The sequence below is a fragment of the Saccopteryx bilineata genome, chromosome 2, assembly GCF_036850765.1.
Source record: "Saccopteryx bilineata isolate mSacBil1 chromosome 2, mSacBil1_pri_phased_curated, whole genome shotgun sequence".
Taxonomy (NCBI): Eukaryota; Metazoa; Chordata; class Mammalia; order Chiroptera; family Emballonuridae; genus Saccopteryx; species Saccopteryx bilineata.
The window spans coordinates 171,048,820-171,061,535 of NC_089491.1; positions in this window are offsets into that span (position 1 = coordinate 171,048,820).

Here is a 12,716-nt window from a genome sequence, read left to right on the forward strand (position 1 = left end):
CAGAGCCCAGGCAGCTGAATTTGAAATGACCTTACTACGTATAAACTTCGGGGAACTAGACTCTTCAGTGTAAATTTTGAAAGTCATTTATATTAGGTTGTAATTCATAAAATTTAGCTTTTTTGTGTGTGTCTCTTATTGAAAATCAGCCTAAGATGATGTTGGTCATTGGTAACAAATTGAGTTCCTGATACTCTTTTTGCCTTAGATCTCTGTGCCAAGAGAGGAGATTCTTTGAACTGGAGCTTATTCCCAGGAACAGGGTATGTTAATACCGTGATGCCCACACAGAGAGTGAGAGTTCCTTTTTTTTTCGCCTGTAAGTGAGAAATGGGAAGGCAGAGAGACAGACTGCCACATGCACCTGACTGGGATCCACTTGGCAAACCCACTAGGGCCCCCAACCCCTGGGCCATGGAATGGTACCAGTCCATGGGCCATTTGGTACTGGTCTGCAGAGAAAGAATAAATAACTTACATTATTTCCGTTTTATTTATATTTAAGTCTGAACAATGTTTTATATTTTAAAAATGACCAGATTCCCTCTGTTACATCCATCTAAGACTCACTCTTGATGCTTGTCTTGGTCACGTGATACATTTATCAGTCCCACCCTAAAGGCCGGTCCGTGAAAATATTTTCTGACATTAAACCATGGATGTGAGGGCGATCTGGCTGCGACATCTGTCACCCCATTGATCTCCAGGGTTGACATTAAACCAGTCCGTGGCCCAAAAAGGGTTGGGGACCACTGCACTAGGGGACGATGCTCTGCCCATCTAAGGTTGTTGCTCTGTTGCAACCAGAGCCATTTTAGCACCTGAGGCTGAGGCCATGGAGCCATCCTCAGCTCCCAGGCCAACTTGCTGCAGTAGAGACTTGGCTGCAGGAGGGAAGAGAGAGAAAGAGAGGAAGGAAAGGGGGAAGAGTGGAGAAGTAGATGGGCACTTCTCTTGTGTGCCCTGGCTGGGAATCAAACCCAGGATATCCACACGCCTGGCCAATGCTCTACCACTGAGCCAACCAGTCAGGCCCTAGAGTGAGAATTCTTTAGGTATACTTCTTGAAATCCTTCAGAACAAACTAGAAATTGAGAAACAATCTAGCAGAATATAAATTTCTTGCTGGTCTGTAACCACCTACCTGACCTCTCTAGTCCTTCTTTCACACAAGGTTTTAACCAGTGGAAGAAAAGAGAATGGAGAGAAGACATGAAGGAAGACAAGATATTTACTGTTGCCATATAACATGTTAACCTAAACATGTTACTTTTAAACATCATTAGCAAAACATTATTACTTTTCGTTCTTATCAACATTCTGTAAGAAAAGTTATTATCTTTATTTTACAATTAAAAAATTGAGACTCAGATATATTAAGTCAATTTTTCCAAGGCCACATAACACCAAAATCAAAAACCAAAATTCAAAGGCACACATCAGTATCTTTCTTACCAATCATGTCCAACTAGAAGAATGACACTTCAAACCTTGTAGAAGCCCTGAACACACTTCTATTCGTGTGCATCAATAAATACCTGTAAGGACTGGGGGTCAGGACCATCTCTTGAACCCTGTATAGGGGATTCTGAGGTGGTGTCCCCTAGGTCCCTTGGTGCCTGTTATGTGGTCTCCGAGTAGTCACTGTCTCTGTGATAAATTTCTCATTCCACCAACTCCCAACTCTGTAAGTCAAAGGAGGAGGACTCATGTCTAAATACTTAACTGAACCATTTCAATCTGTACAATATTTTATTCTAAAGCTAAAGGAGCATCCATTCATAGGTAGATGGTCCAGAACTGGTCTGTTTTTATTTCTGGAAGAACCGAAAGGAATAAACTTTGAAAACGTGTTGCCTGAGGTGGGGTGAGGGCAGGCTGAAAAAGAAAAGCAAATAAACTAATGATAATCTAAATAAGAAAGTATAGTTCAGAACAAAAAAATATATGCATTTTCTTTTTCCTTATGATATTAGTCTCTACTCTTTCTGAAAATTGTTTGTCTTGGAAAATATATATGCATGTGTGTGTGTGTGCATGTTTATAGACATATGCAGATTCTGTGGTACTTATCTAACAGTTAATTGCTGACAATTTAAATAATTAAAATGTGTATCATAGTACACACTCCTGGAAAAACTGTGAGGACTCTTGTCTTAGAGTTCTGGCGCAACCTTGTATACTATCAACAACCTCCATGAATTGACTTGCTGGACATCTTAAGGTATTATTCTAAATTCAATGAAATAGAATTGGAAACGTAAGCTGTTTGGTGAAGGACATGAATCCTAAATTGGGACCAGCCCATACTGGTAGGAGGAAGACATGTAGAGAGGTAAGAAAATAATGCACTTTTACGGAGCAGAGCAGGGAACTTTGGAAATTAAGACCATTGAGAAGGGGACATTTGATGAAGTCTTTTGGAGTACTTTTCCTATGGCCTATAAGAACATTTATTTATAGTAAATAATTTTAATTTTAATTATATATTTGTCTTAATTTACCTAAGTGTTTAGGAGGTGCCTTTAGGAGGAATCTGTCTAGGAGTAGAGGAAGGTGGAGCCTGTGACACATTTTCATACTCTCTGGGGTCAATCTGGAGGAACATCATCAGTTGCTAAACCATGAAAGGAAAAATACCTCACTGCAAACCTGGTAACATAGTCTTGAGAAATACTTGCCAGGCGGGTGATTAGAGAGAACTATAAGGTAATCCTGTCTACTTTCATTTTTCTGTACGTCCTAGAAACATGAGGCCTTTTAAATACTCACTCTATAGTGATACCATTGGTTCAATCAGTTCACACACTAAGCTCTGCCAGCCAGGCAGAAAAAAGCCAGTCGTTTGCTAGAGAATCATGTGTCAGGCAGAGACTCAGGTCTCACTGTTTATATCCACTGCCAATGTTTTAGAGTTGTTACAAGGGTAAAACAAATGGAAAGAGAGGATTATTACATCATATAAATAGAAAGTATTGCATCAATGAAAAATGCATTTGAGTGGAACTAAAAATTATTCCTTTTATCTATTCATTCAACAAGTTTTTATTGAACACCTAGTGGGTGTCAAACACTGTGAAGATGGTTGGTATTACCAAACATATTTGTTAGTTATTGTTACAGACTAATTAACATGAGTAATTATAAACCATCTCTTGCATCCTAGAGGTCACACTAGACTAACATTACTGATACAGGTGAGTAGGTTTGTTTGGAAGTAGAAGAACAGCTGGAAACAGCACCACAATCTTTTCTTTAAACCTTAGACATTTTCCCTGATCTACCCAGCTGTTCATCTCTACAATAAAGATCATCTCTTGATGCTTATAAGAGCTTTTGTGATCTCATCCTTCCCTTGACCTGATCCATACAGGAAGACATAGTGATCCCTCCTCCAAAGAGGTAGCTTAAGATCCAGACATCTAAAGTCGGTCAGCTAGGAAGTTATTTCTTGATCCCAACTTTGATCCATGTCCTGTAATTGAAGCTCATCTCTCTTTACAATGTCCTCCACAGAGACGCACAATCAGTCATTTTCCTCTAATAAAACTTCAGAAATGGAAAGCTTGTTGTAAGGTCCCTTCCCTTCAATCAATTTTCTGCATTTCCAATAATCTTTATTCACTATTCTCCTTTGAAGATTTTAAGATAAACTCTCTCTTTTTCAGAACAGTTTGATTCTGAAAAAAGAAATTGTAAAGACAGTATAGGAAGTTCTCATATATTCCAAACCCAGTTTTTCTTTATATTAGCATCTTATATTAATATGGTATGTTAGTTACAATTAATGAACCAATATTAACACATTATTATTAATTAAAGTCTATACTTTATTGAATGTCTTCAGTTTTTACTTATTGCCTGTTTCTGTTCCAGACTCCCATCCCAATTCCACATACATTTAGTTGCCATGTCTCTGTAGATTCCTCTCGACTGCCCTTGTTTTGTTTTTGTTTTTGTTTTTTTATCACATTTACAGTTTTAATGACCACTAGTCAGGTATTTTGTAGAATGTCTTTCAATTGGGATTTATTTATCTTTATGTCTTATGTAGATGGTGGTTATAACCCTGGCCCTTTGGCTCAGTGGTAGAGCGTTGACCCAGCATGTGGATGTCCCAGGTTTTGATTTCGTCAGGGCACACAGAAGAAATGCTCATCTGCTTCTCCACTCCTCCCCCTTTTGCTTCTATCTCTCTCTTCCACTCATGCAGCCATGGCCCATGGGAGCAAGTTGGCCCCAGGCACTGAGGATGGTACATGGCTTCCACCTTAGGCACTAAGAAGAACTTGGTTGCTGAACAACAGAGCAATATCCCAGATGGGAAGGGCATTGCCCCCTAGTGGCCTTGCTGGGTGGCCCAGTCAGGGCGCATGTGGGAGTCTGTCTCTCTGCTTCCCCTTCTGTCCCAGTAGAGCCCAAGCCCTACGTTGATCAGAAGTCCCTGATTCTACTTCCCATGCAGTGGGACACTCCTGCTTATCAGTAGGGCCAGCAGCCTCTTTGAGACTACTCTTGAGGTGGCTATGAGGATGCTACTGTTAAGTGCCATTGGAGGAAAGACACAACCGACACACAAATTAGTTGCAATAATCACACAGGCAATTTATTATTCACAAATCCTTTTGGCGTGCCTGGGTACAACTTACTCCTCTCAGCTGTCTTTGGTCAGAGCTCAGAGAGCTTGGAGACAGTGCACATCAACGTTGGAGTCTGGGCAACTACTGCAGGAGGGGGCCCCTCAGCTTTAGTACCTTTTCTGGCCAATGCCTTCTATCAAGTGTCAATCTACAGGATTATCACCTCAAACCACCTTTTTGGGAGTTCCTCAGGGAATCCCCTCTATGTCAATCTACTGAAATGTTTACATCAAATCACCTTTTAAGATGTTCTTATTTACATTAACTTACAAAGTTAATGCAAATAACACCAAGCCACTTCTTATCCATGTATAACTTCACACACACACTAACTGGGCCCTGCTTGTGAGTCAGTCTGTTTATCACATCTACACCCACTATATTAATTCCTATCCAAATGGCATAACTTTATTTAATTTTAATAATTATTTTTAATATAATTTTAATTACTTTTATATATCTCCCATATTTTTATATTTCTATATATTTAATTACTATAACATATTACTACAATACCTCCCATCACTGAATTTTAAAAAAATAAATAAATAAGGATGGTGGTTATATTTTTTTGGTAGAAAGACCACAATATAAAGTGCCGTTTTCACTATTACCACATCAGGTGACACTGATAGAATGACTTTTTCAGCCTTTTCACAGTTTACTCTTTGAAAGAGTCACTGGTCATAGTTCACAGTTCAAGAGTAGGAAGTATGCTTCATCTTTTTCAGGGCAGAGTATCCATATAAATTATTTTTTAAAATCCTGCACAGGATATTTGTCTATATAATATATACCTGTCTGTGTGTATTCAATGTGTTTACATCACTATGGAATCATGGATTTTAATTTTACACCTGGCACTGTTCCCCCTTTTTATTCATTTCTTTAAAATCAGGAGCACTGATCTCACGTTCTACATGGGTACCCTCACCAAAGAGGATGGGAGAAAGTAAAGGCCAATGAAAGGGACAGAAGTCGCTAAATCAGCTTGCTTCCATACCAATCTGTAGCAAGAGTGTGTCCATTTGTCTTTCTCTTTATTTTTTCTTTAACAACAACAAAAATCTATAGAAAAAGTTTAAATATCACTAGTTATAATTTATTTTCAGTGGATGTCATCAAATAGGATACCTTCATTTTCCAAATGAAGCAGAAAATGCCTTGCCCAAGTCCAGGATAGAAGTAGAGCTGGAACTTGGAATCTTCATTCTTGTCCTCAGGGCAAAAGGACACCTCTGTGCTTTTTGCTTCACAAAAACAGCTTAAAAAGATAAAATTCAATCCAGGTCATATTACTGGGCTCCTGCAGACTTGTGCTCCAAATTAGTTTTAATACCACCTTAAATTTCTCTAAAAACATGCAGTTATTATTGGATTGGTCTTCTTCGGTGTGGAGGAACAGAGAGTCATTCCCCTTCCTCTATTTTCCAAATATGGAAATGGAGACGTCAGAAAATAATCTGCATACAGTCAATCTCATCAATTGTTTATAATAGATTTTTTAAAAATTGGAAAGTCATGTCAGCACAATGACATATATACAGGTCTGACTCGTTTAAGAAAGCTCCAATATATAATCACTTAAACAAAAACAAAAAATGAGAGAAACCGGGAGAGTTTGCTTTTGAAAGGAAATTTAAAAACATTTTCCTATATTGTTGTCATTCAAGTGAAAAGTTAACTGCACTTTTAAAAATATAATTTGGTTTACAAAACTACATTTATTCACAATATACTGCTATAGGAATGAGAAGTATCTGAGAAGAAGGTTTACTTCAAAATCACCTCAGAGGTGAGGCATCAGCACAGGAGAGCAGCCTGTAGCCCCCGGAAAGAATATAGGTGTTCCTGAAGAAACACCAGCTTCTTTCTACCTTTGCGAAACTATGGTTTCCCCCAGGGACTCAACAGGTTGTCTATTTCTCAGCTTTGAATACAATTCAAATCTGAGAATGGGATCTGAACACTTGATTATACAAGCCCCAAGCGAGGCAGAAGCCTTCCCCAGAGAACAAATTATTGAAGAATTACCAAATTAGTTGCTTGACTACCTCCTTGAGCCAACATCAATATGCAGGTGGAACTAAGACTACACAATCCCCTCTGCTGGGACCTAGGAAAGAACTACCAAGCTCAGTTTCTTATCCTCTTCATTTCAGCAGAAAATAATGTTCACTGGACCTTCTTTTCCCACATTCCCCACACCTCATTGATTTGGCCAGGACCCTATGGTGAAAAGAGGAGCAAGGAGCAAATGACTTAAGTATATAGCTGAGACTGAATGTTTATAGTTGAATCCGGGCTAGTGATGTTAATCACACACATTAGTACCTTGAGGAGGCTTGGACTAAATAGCTCCTAAATCAGACCCATTTCACGACCTAAATTCATTTTGGTGATTATCACCTTTGCTAAGTAAGAAGGCCTATGGACTTCAGAGTGCAGGGTGTAAAAGGTAATATGAAAGTGGAACAAAAACTGTCCACTGAATGGAAACATGTATAAGGATCACATTACTTGGCATTGGCATGTGTGTCATTGAAGGTGAAGATAAGACACGGTTGTGAAGAGTTAAAAAGTAAGAAAGTGAAAGAATAAAGAAACTGATCTTGCCATACATTCCTCTGTCTTCTGAGGTCTCTGTTTAATCCAACCCCGTATAAACAGAGATTTTCTTTTCCTTTGTCAGAATTCAGTAAGAGAAACAGTTTTTCTCTCTAACATCTGAGAAAACTTTCCCCCTATTCTCCCATTCAGTCTGCATCCCTGTCAGACTTCAACACATCTATTAATAAAATTTAATTAAACATTTAATCAACTTTAGTGGAAAAAACATGTGATGTAAAACCACAAAACTCAGGTCTTGGTTCTGCCATCTTTGGCTGTCTGATTCCGGGCAAATAACAAGTGCAGAGTCTCACTCTCTTAATCTGTACAGTGGTGGTGATAATACCCTTGCAATGAATTATCATGAGGACCAAACTAAACGGAATTATGAAGGTAACCTCCTGAATCTGAACTGGGACATAGTTGGCTACTACCCCACATACCACAGTTTACAATGAGGAGACAGTGAGATCATGCTGTGGCAGAGGCACGTCAAGGTACTAAGGAACCATAGAAGGAAAAGGAGGTGCTAGAATTGAGAGAGGCTGTCTTGAAGCGGTAGCACTGATAATAGCTTTGACGGGATCAATATTTGAAGGTTTCTGATGATGTGGTAGTGAGAGGTGTGCAGAGTGAGGTAATCAAAAAATTTCTGAGTTGAAATTTGGTATTGGCTTTTGGCTAGTAGCACATAGGCAATCTGACTGAGAAGAGATATGCACAGGAGTGCAAATAGCCCAAAGAGACCTGAGCTTTTTCTAAAAAATTAAAAATTTTCTCTGGTTAAGCCTATACCTAGCCATGCTGATCATTCAGGACCTAATAATAGTCCTTGAGAAAAGGGGTTGAAGCTGGTGGAAAGGGGCAGGAGACCTACAGAAGAGGGTAATATCAAGCCTGGCTGTCGAGTATTCCAGCACCTGCCAGGAATGCCCTGGGGACACCAGGTCTGCCCTGCCGGAGCCCAGCTGCTAGCTGGGCCCGCCTGACATCTAACAATGGGCAGTTGAGAGGTCAGGAGGGAATAAGACAGGCATGACAATGAGATTCCAATGCTATAGAAAGAGAAACAACTGGGACAGAGTGGGAGAGAAATCAATTGTTTTGGAACTGTGCAGGACAGGGAAGAGGGGAGGCAAATGTGAGTGAAGATGAAATTAGAATGCCTAGGGACTTTATGAAGGGGTCAGGGAATGAGGAGGAGGAAGTCTGTCCTTGATTATTCTGTTTAGAACAGAAAAGGTCAGGTTCCCTTGTTCCTGACCTTGGTTTTGGTCTGTCAGTAATACTAATCTGCTCTGCAACATGAGTCATTTTATTATTTTGTCTATCCAATGAATATTTATTAAATTAAACTTTTGCCATATATCAAGCTCTTTGCAAGGTACCAGGGACAAAATCTGTAATTCATCTCCCTACTATTGATAACCTTACAGTCTTCAGGGGAGACGGATTTGAGAACACCATAATCCAACAGAATGAATAAAACGCTCTGTTAGAAGCAGGAATATAATGCTTTGTGGGTGTGAGCAAAGGAGCTGTTGGCTCACAGAGTAGGACAACCTCATCCAGCTGGGAGATGTGTGTTGGGAGCAACATCCAAAGAAAAAAAATAAAAGGTTTCCCAGGGCAAGTGACATTTGAACTATATCTTGATATCTAAGAAGGAATTTGACAGCAAAAGTTCAAGAGAAGGCAGGGGAACTGAATGGTCATTTTGGAGAGGAGGAAAAGTTAATTACCATAGGAATCAGTTAGGAAAATACTTGTCAAATAAGGCCTTGGAGTTTCCAGAGGCTGAGGTTGGTTGATGATGCCAAAGGTAAGCTATTCTGTTGATTGAAAGACTCAAAATAAAAATTCTAGTTCAAGAATTACATGGAAAGCTGTTAACTTCCCTTGTGTTTGCAGAAAATTGCATCTCCTCAGTCTCTGATCTGCCTCTGACACTTCCTTGTGTGCAGAAAGGCACTGTGGATCTTGGTAGAGGATTTCTCTAGTGATATATGTAGAAGAAAAGAAATGTTATCTTGTATCTGTTTATATCTGCTGACATCCAATACAGCAAAAATGACTTGGACTAGACCTTCAGAGAAGACCAATTAAAACCTTAAGTACCTTGCAAAAAAGTGAGCCCCCCCCCGGTTAAGACAAGATATCATGTGGTGAAGAGCACCTTGGTGGGGGTACAACTGATTGTGATGAAAGAAAAGGGGTGGTGCTGGAGTGAGAAGAGCCAGAAGGGGCTTCTGTAACAGCACCACTTTCCTACACCTGGAACTACTTCCCTTAGATGCTGTCTAGAGTCCAAAGATGGAGAGCACTTTCTTCTCAGAGTCTAAGATCTCAACAATGATTGCCTAGAGTGCTCTGTTGTGATGTGTTCTGAGGAATGTACAGACTTGGTTGGAAAGAGAGTCTTGCTGGGTCAATGACATCCCTGTGGGCAGAAGGCATGGAAGAAATAATGGCAATCATTTCATGCATTTCCATCCCTGTGTGCAAACCTATAATAGCATGTGGAAAAAATAATTAATAACTGAAATCCATTGAGATCTGTCTCTTTAGGGAAAGAGTATAAATCTGTGCTATCCATTGTGTAGCACCTAACTATATGAGGCTATTGAAATTTAAATTAATTATAATTAAGTAATATCAAATATTCAGTTTCTCGGTTGCACTAGCCACATTTCAAGTGCTTGATATGGAACATTTTCATCACTGCAGACAGTTCTATTGGATGGTATTGATAGAGATGGATGGATGAAAAGGTAGGTTCAGGTGCCAAACTGCCAAGGTTAAATCTCAGCTCTGTCACTTGCTTGTTAGGTGACTTAGTAGAGCTGCTTTACCCCTCTGTGCCTCAGATTTCTATGTGTAAAATGCAAGCGATACCATAGTGTTATAGTAAGAATTGCATTATTTCATATATGTAAAAAATAAAAAACACTGCCTGGCATCTAGTTAGCAGTTGATTAGTGTTAGCTATTATGATTATTATTGCCCATGTTTATGCAGAATCTAAGTGCAGAAATGGCTAGAAAGGTCTTGATCTCACAACCTAACTCTTTCTACTGATCCCTCAGCCGGCTGTCCATCCTGAGCACCATTTGACATTCAGAACATCCTCTCCTTGCCACTCCACACTTCTCCCTCGGGGTCCAGCCCCTTCTTTCTGTGCAGTGGAATCTCTGATCTCGGAAACTCAGGGCATTGTCCCGTGCTCGGCTCTCCCCCCTTCCCTTTGCCTGATGCCCACTTTCCCTCAGAATCCAGGCTTCTGAGAACAGCTGCAGCTGCCATCCCCGCTTGCAGCTGCTGCTCAGAAACAGGGCAGCATGGTTCAGCGGTGTTTCCTCTCAGGACTGATTTTTTTTTTTATCCTTGAAAATCTTGTAGGACTGTGCCAACTGTGGGCACAGTGTCAGCTGCCCCCTGTATGTCCCTGATGCTTCTGCTTAGGGACCCTTTGTACTCGGGCTCCAGCTGAGTCACATGCTCCAGACAACCACCCAGTAATTCCTTTTGAGGTTTTAGTCCTTATCCAATGCTACTTGTCGCCTCACGAGGCCCCTTCTCTCATCTCTCTGCCTCTGTATTAGCCTCTCTTTGCAGCAGCTCAGTGTGATGGGCGGCATTTACCTGTGTAAGAGGAAATGATGTTGATGAAGAGGATGACAAAACTACTAATTATTGAATGCTAATAATGTGTTCAGGCCTTGTGATACGTGTATTATGTCAACTTTATTTATAATTGTAGGGTGGTGGGCAAGGGGAAAGGTCAAGTGAGACACCAGACCTGGGAACTTTGGCTAGAATTGCCCACAACCAAGCATACCAAAAGAAACTTCCCAGGAACCCTTTGGAAAAAAGCGACTGTCTGTCAGCCAGTGAGATTTCACCACGTCATATTAGCTTGACCACCCTAGAGACCCTTTAAATATCCCCCACATGTGTCACCCTATGCGACTTGCCTAGCCTCTATCCCCGGGGCTAGGGAACCTCGTTGGATGGGATGCGCTCTGTACTCAATAAAGCCTTTTATTATTCCACACTTCGTGGCTCCGGCCCCTTCCTTCTTCCTCAGTGGGGAAAAATACCTTACAATAATGATACAAAAATACTGCATGATATTGTCATAATTTTGCTAATAAAGGTTTTGGAGTTCTAAGGAGTTTCTGAAACTTGCTCAAAGTCAATGAAAGAATCTGACAAACCTAGCTTTACACAGAATTTATTGGACTCACAAGCTCAAAAGAAATCATGAGACATCAATGGTTCTGTGAGTTAGAAAAAGTTATTTACTCACATCATCAGTAAACAATTTTTTGTCTGCGGTACCTTGTCATTAAAGAAGATATATCCAGTGACCAAATGGACACTTTCATGTTGTGGCAGAAGTCTTTTGGTAAATGGGAAACTATAGTCTATGTTGGTGTTTCCCAACGTGGGGCCCACGCCCCACAGGGGGGCAATTTGATAGTTAAGGGGGCAATTTGAAAATGGACTCGACACGACTTTAACTCTTTCGCCCCGGGCCATTTAAATGCAATGCTAGATATCGGTGCCAAATTTAAGAAAAAATGCAATTCTTAAATAATTGCGGTAAATAATTATTAAGTATAATTTTGTTTGACGAGACCAAAATATCAACTGGGTGATTGGTGTCGTCAAGTAAACTTCATCCTGGGTTCACTGCGGAGCATGCCGTCTGCCGCAGGGAACCCCGGACGTTTTAAAAACTCGCTAAACAACGCAGTTATTCTCACCTAATTGGCCCATCGCAACTTCTGCAGTGTTTCACATCATTCAGTTGGTGTTAATTTGAAATAAGTGTCAGTCAAAACTGTTGTAAAAGCTCATTGATTTAATAAATATACATATATATATTGTATAGATATAATTGGTAAGTATTTGATTTTATTTTTATCAATATTAAACTCTTTATTAAGTACTTCTTGCATCGGGGCTAGAAAGCAATAATATTTTATAAATATTATTGGGGCTATAATAGTGCATGCACGACAATTTTAATTTTAGAAGCATAACTTTCCAGAAAATTTTGTCAAGTGGAAAAAATATAAATACCTTTTGATTTGCGGTGGTAGTGTAGTAAATGTGTTATATACATTTAAATAAATATGAATTTTTAGTATATGTTTACTCTATGTCACATTGAATATATTTTAACACATATTTTAATATTAGTTTTTAATTGATCTTATTTTTATTTCTTATAGCCTATAGTAAAATGAGTGGTGCAAGCAAGAAAAAAACTCGTCAATATTTGGAGGAATATTTAAAATTTGGGTTCATACGCACTGTTCATGATGAGCGAATTCCTTTTTGTCTTTTATGCCAGCAATGCTTGACCAACGAATCAATGAAACGAGGTCGTCTTGAGGCGCATTTGAAGGTGAAACATAGTGCTCATATTAATTCAGATTTGAGTTACTTTAAAACTTT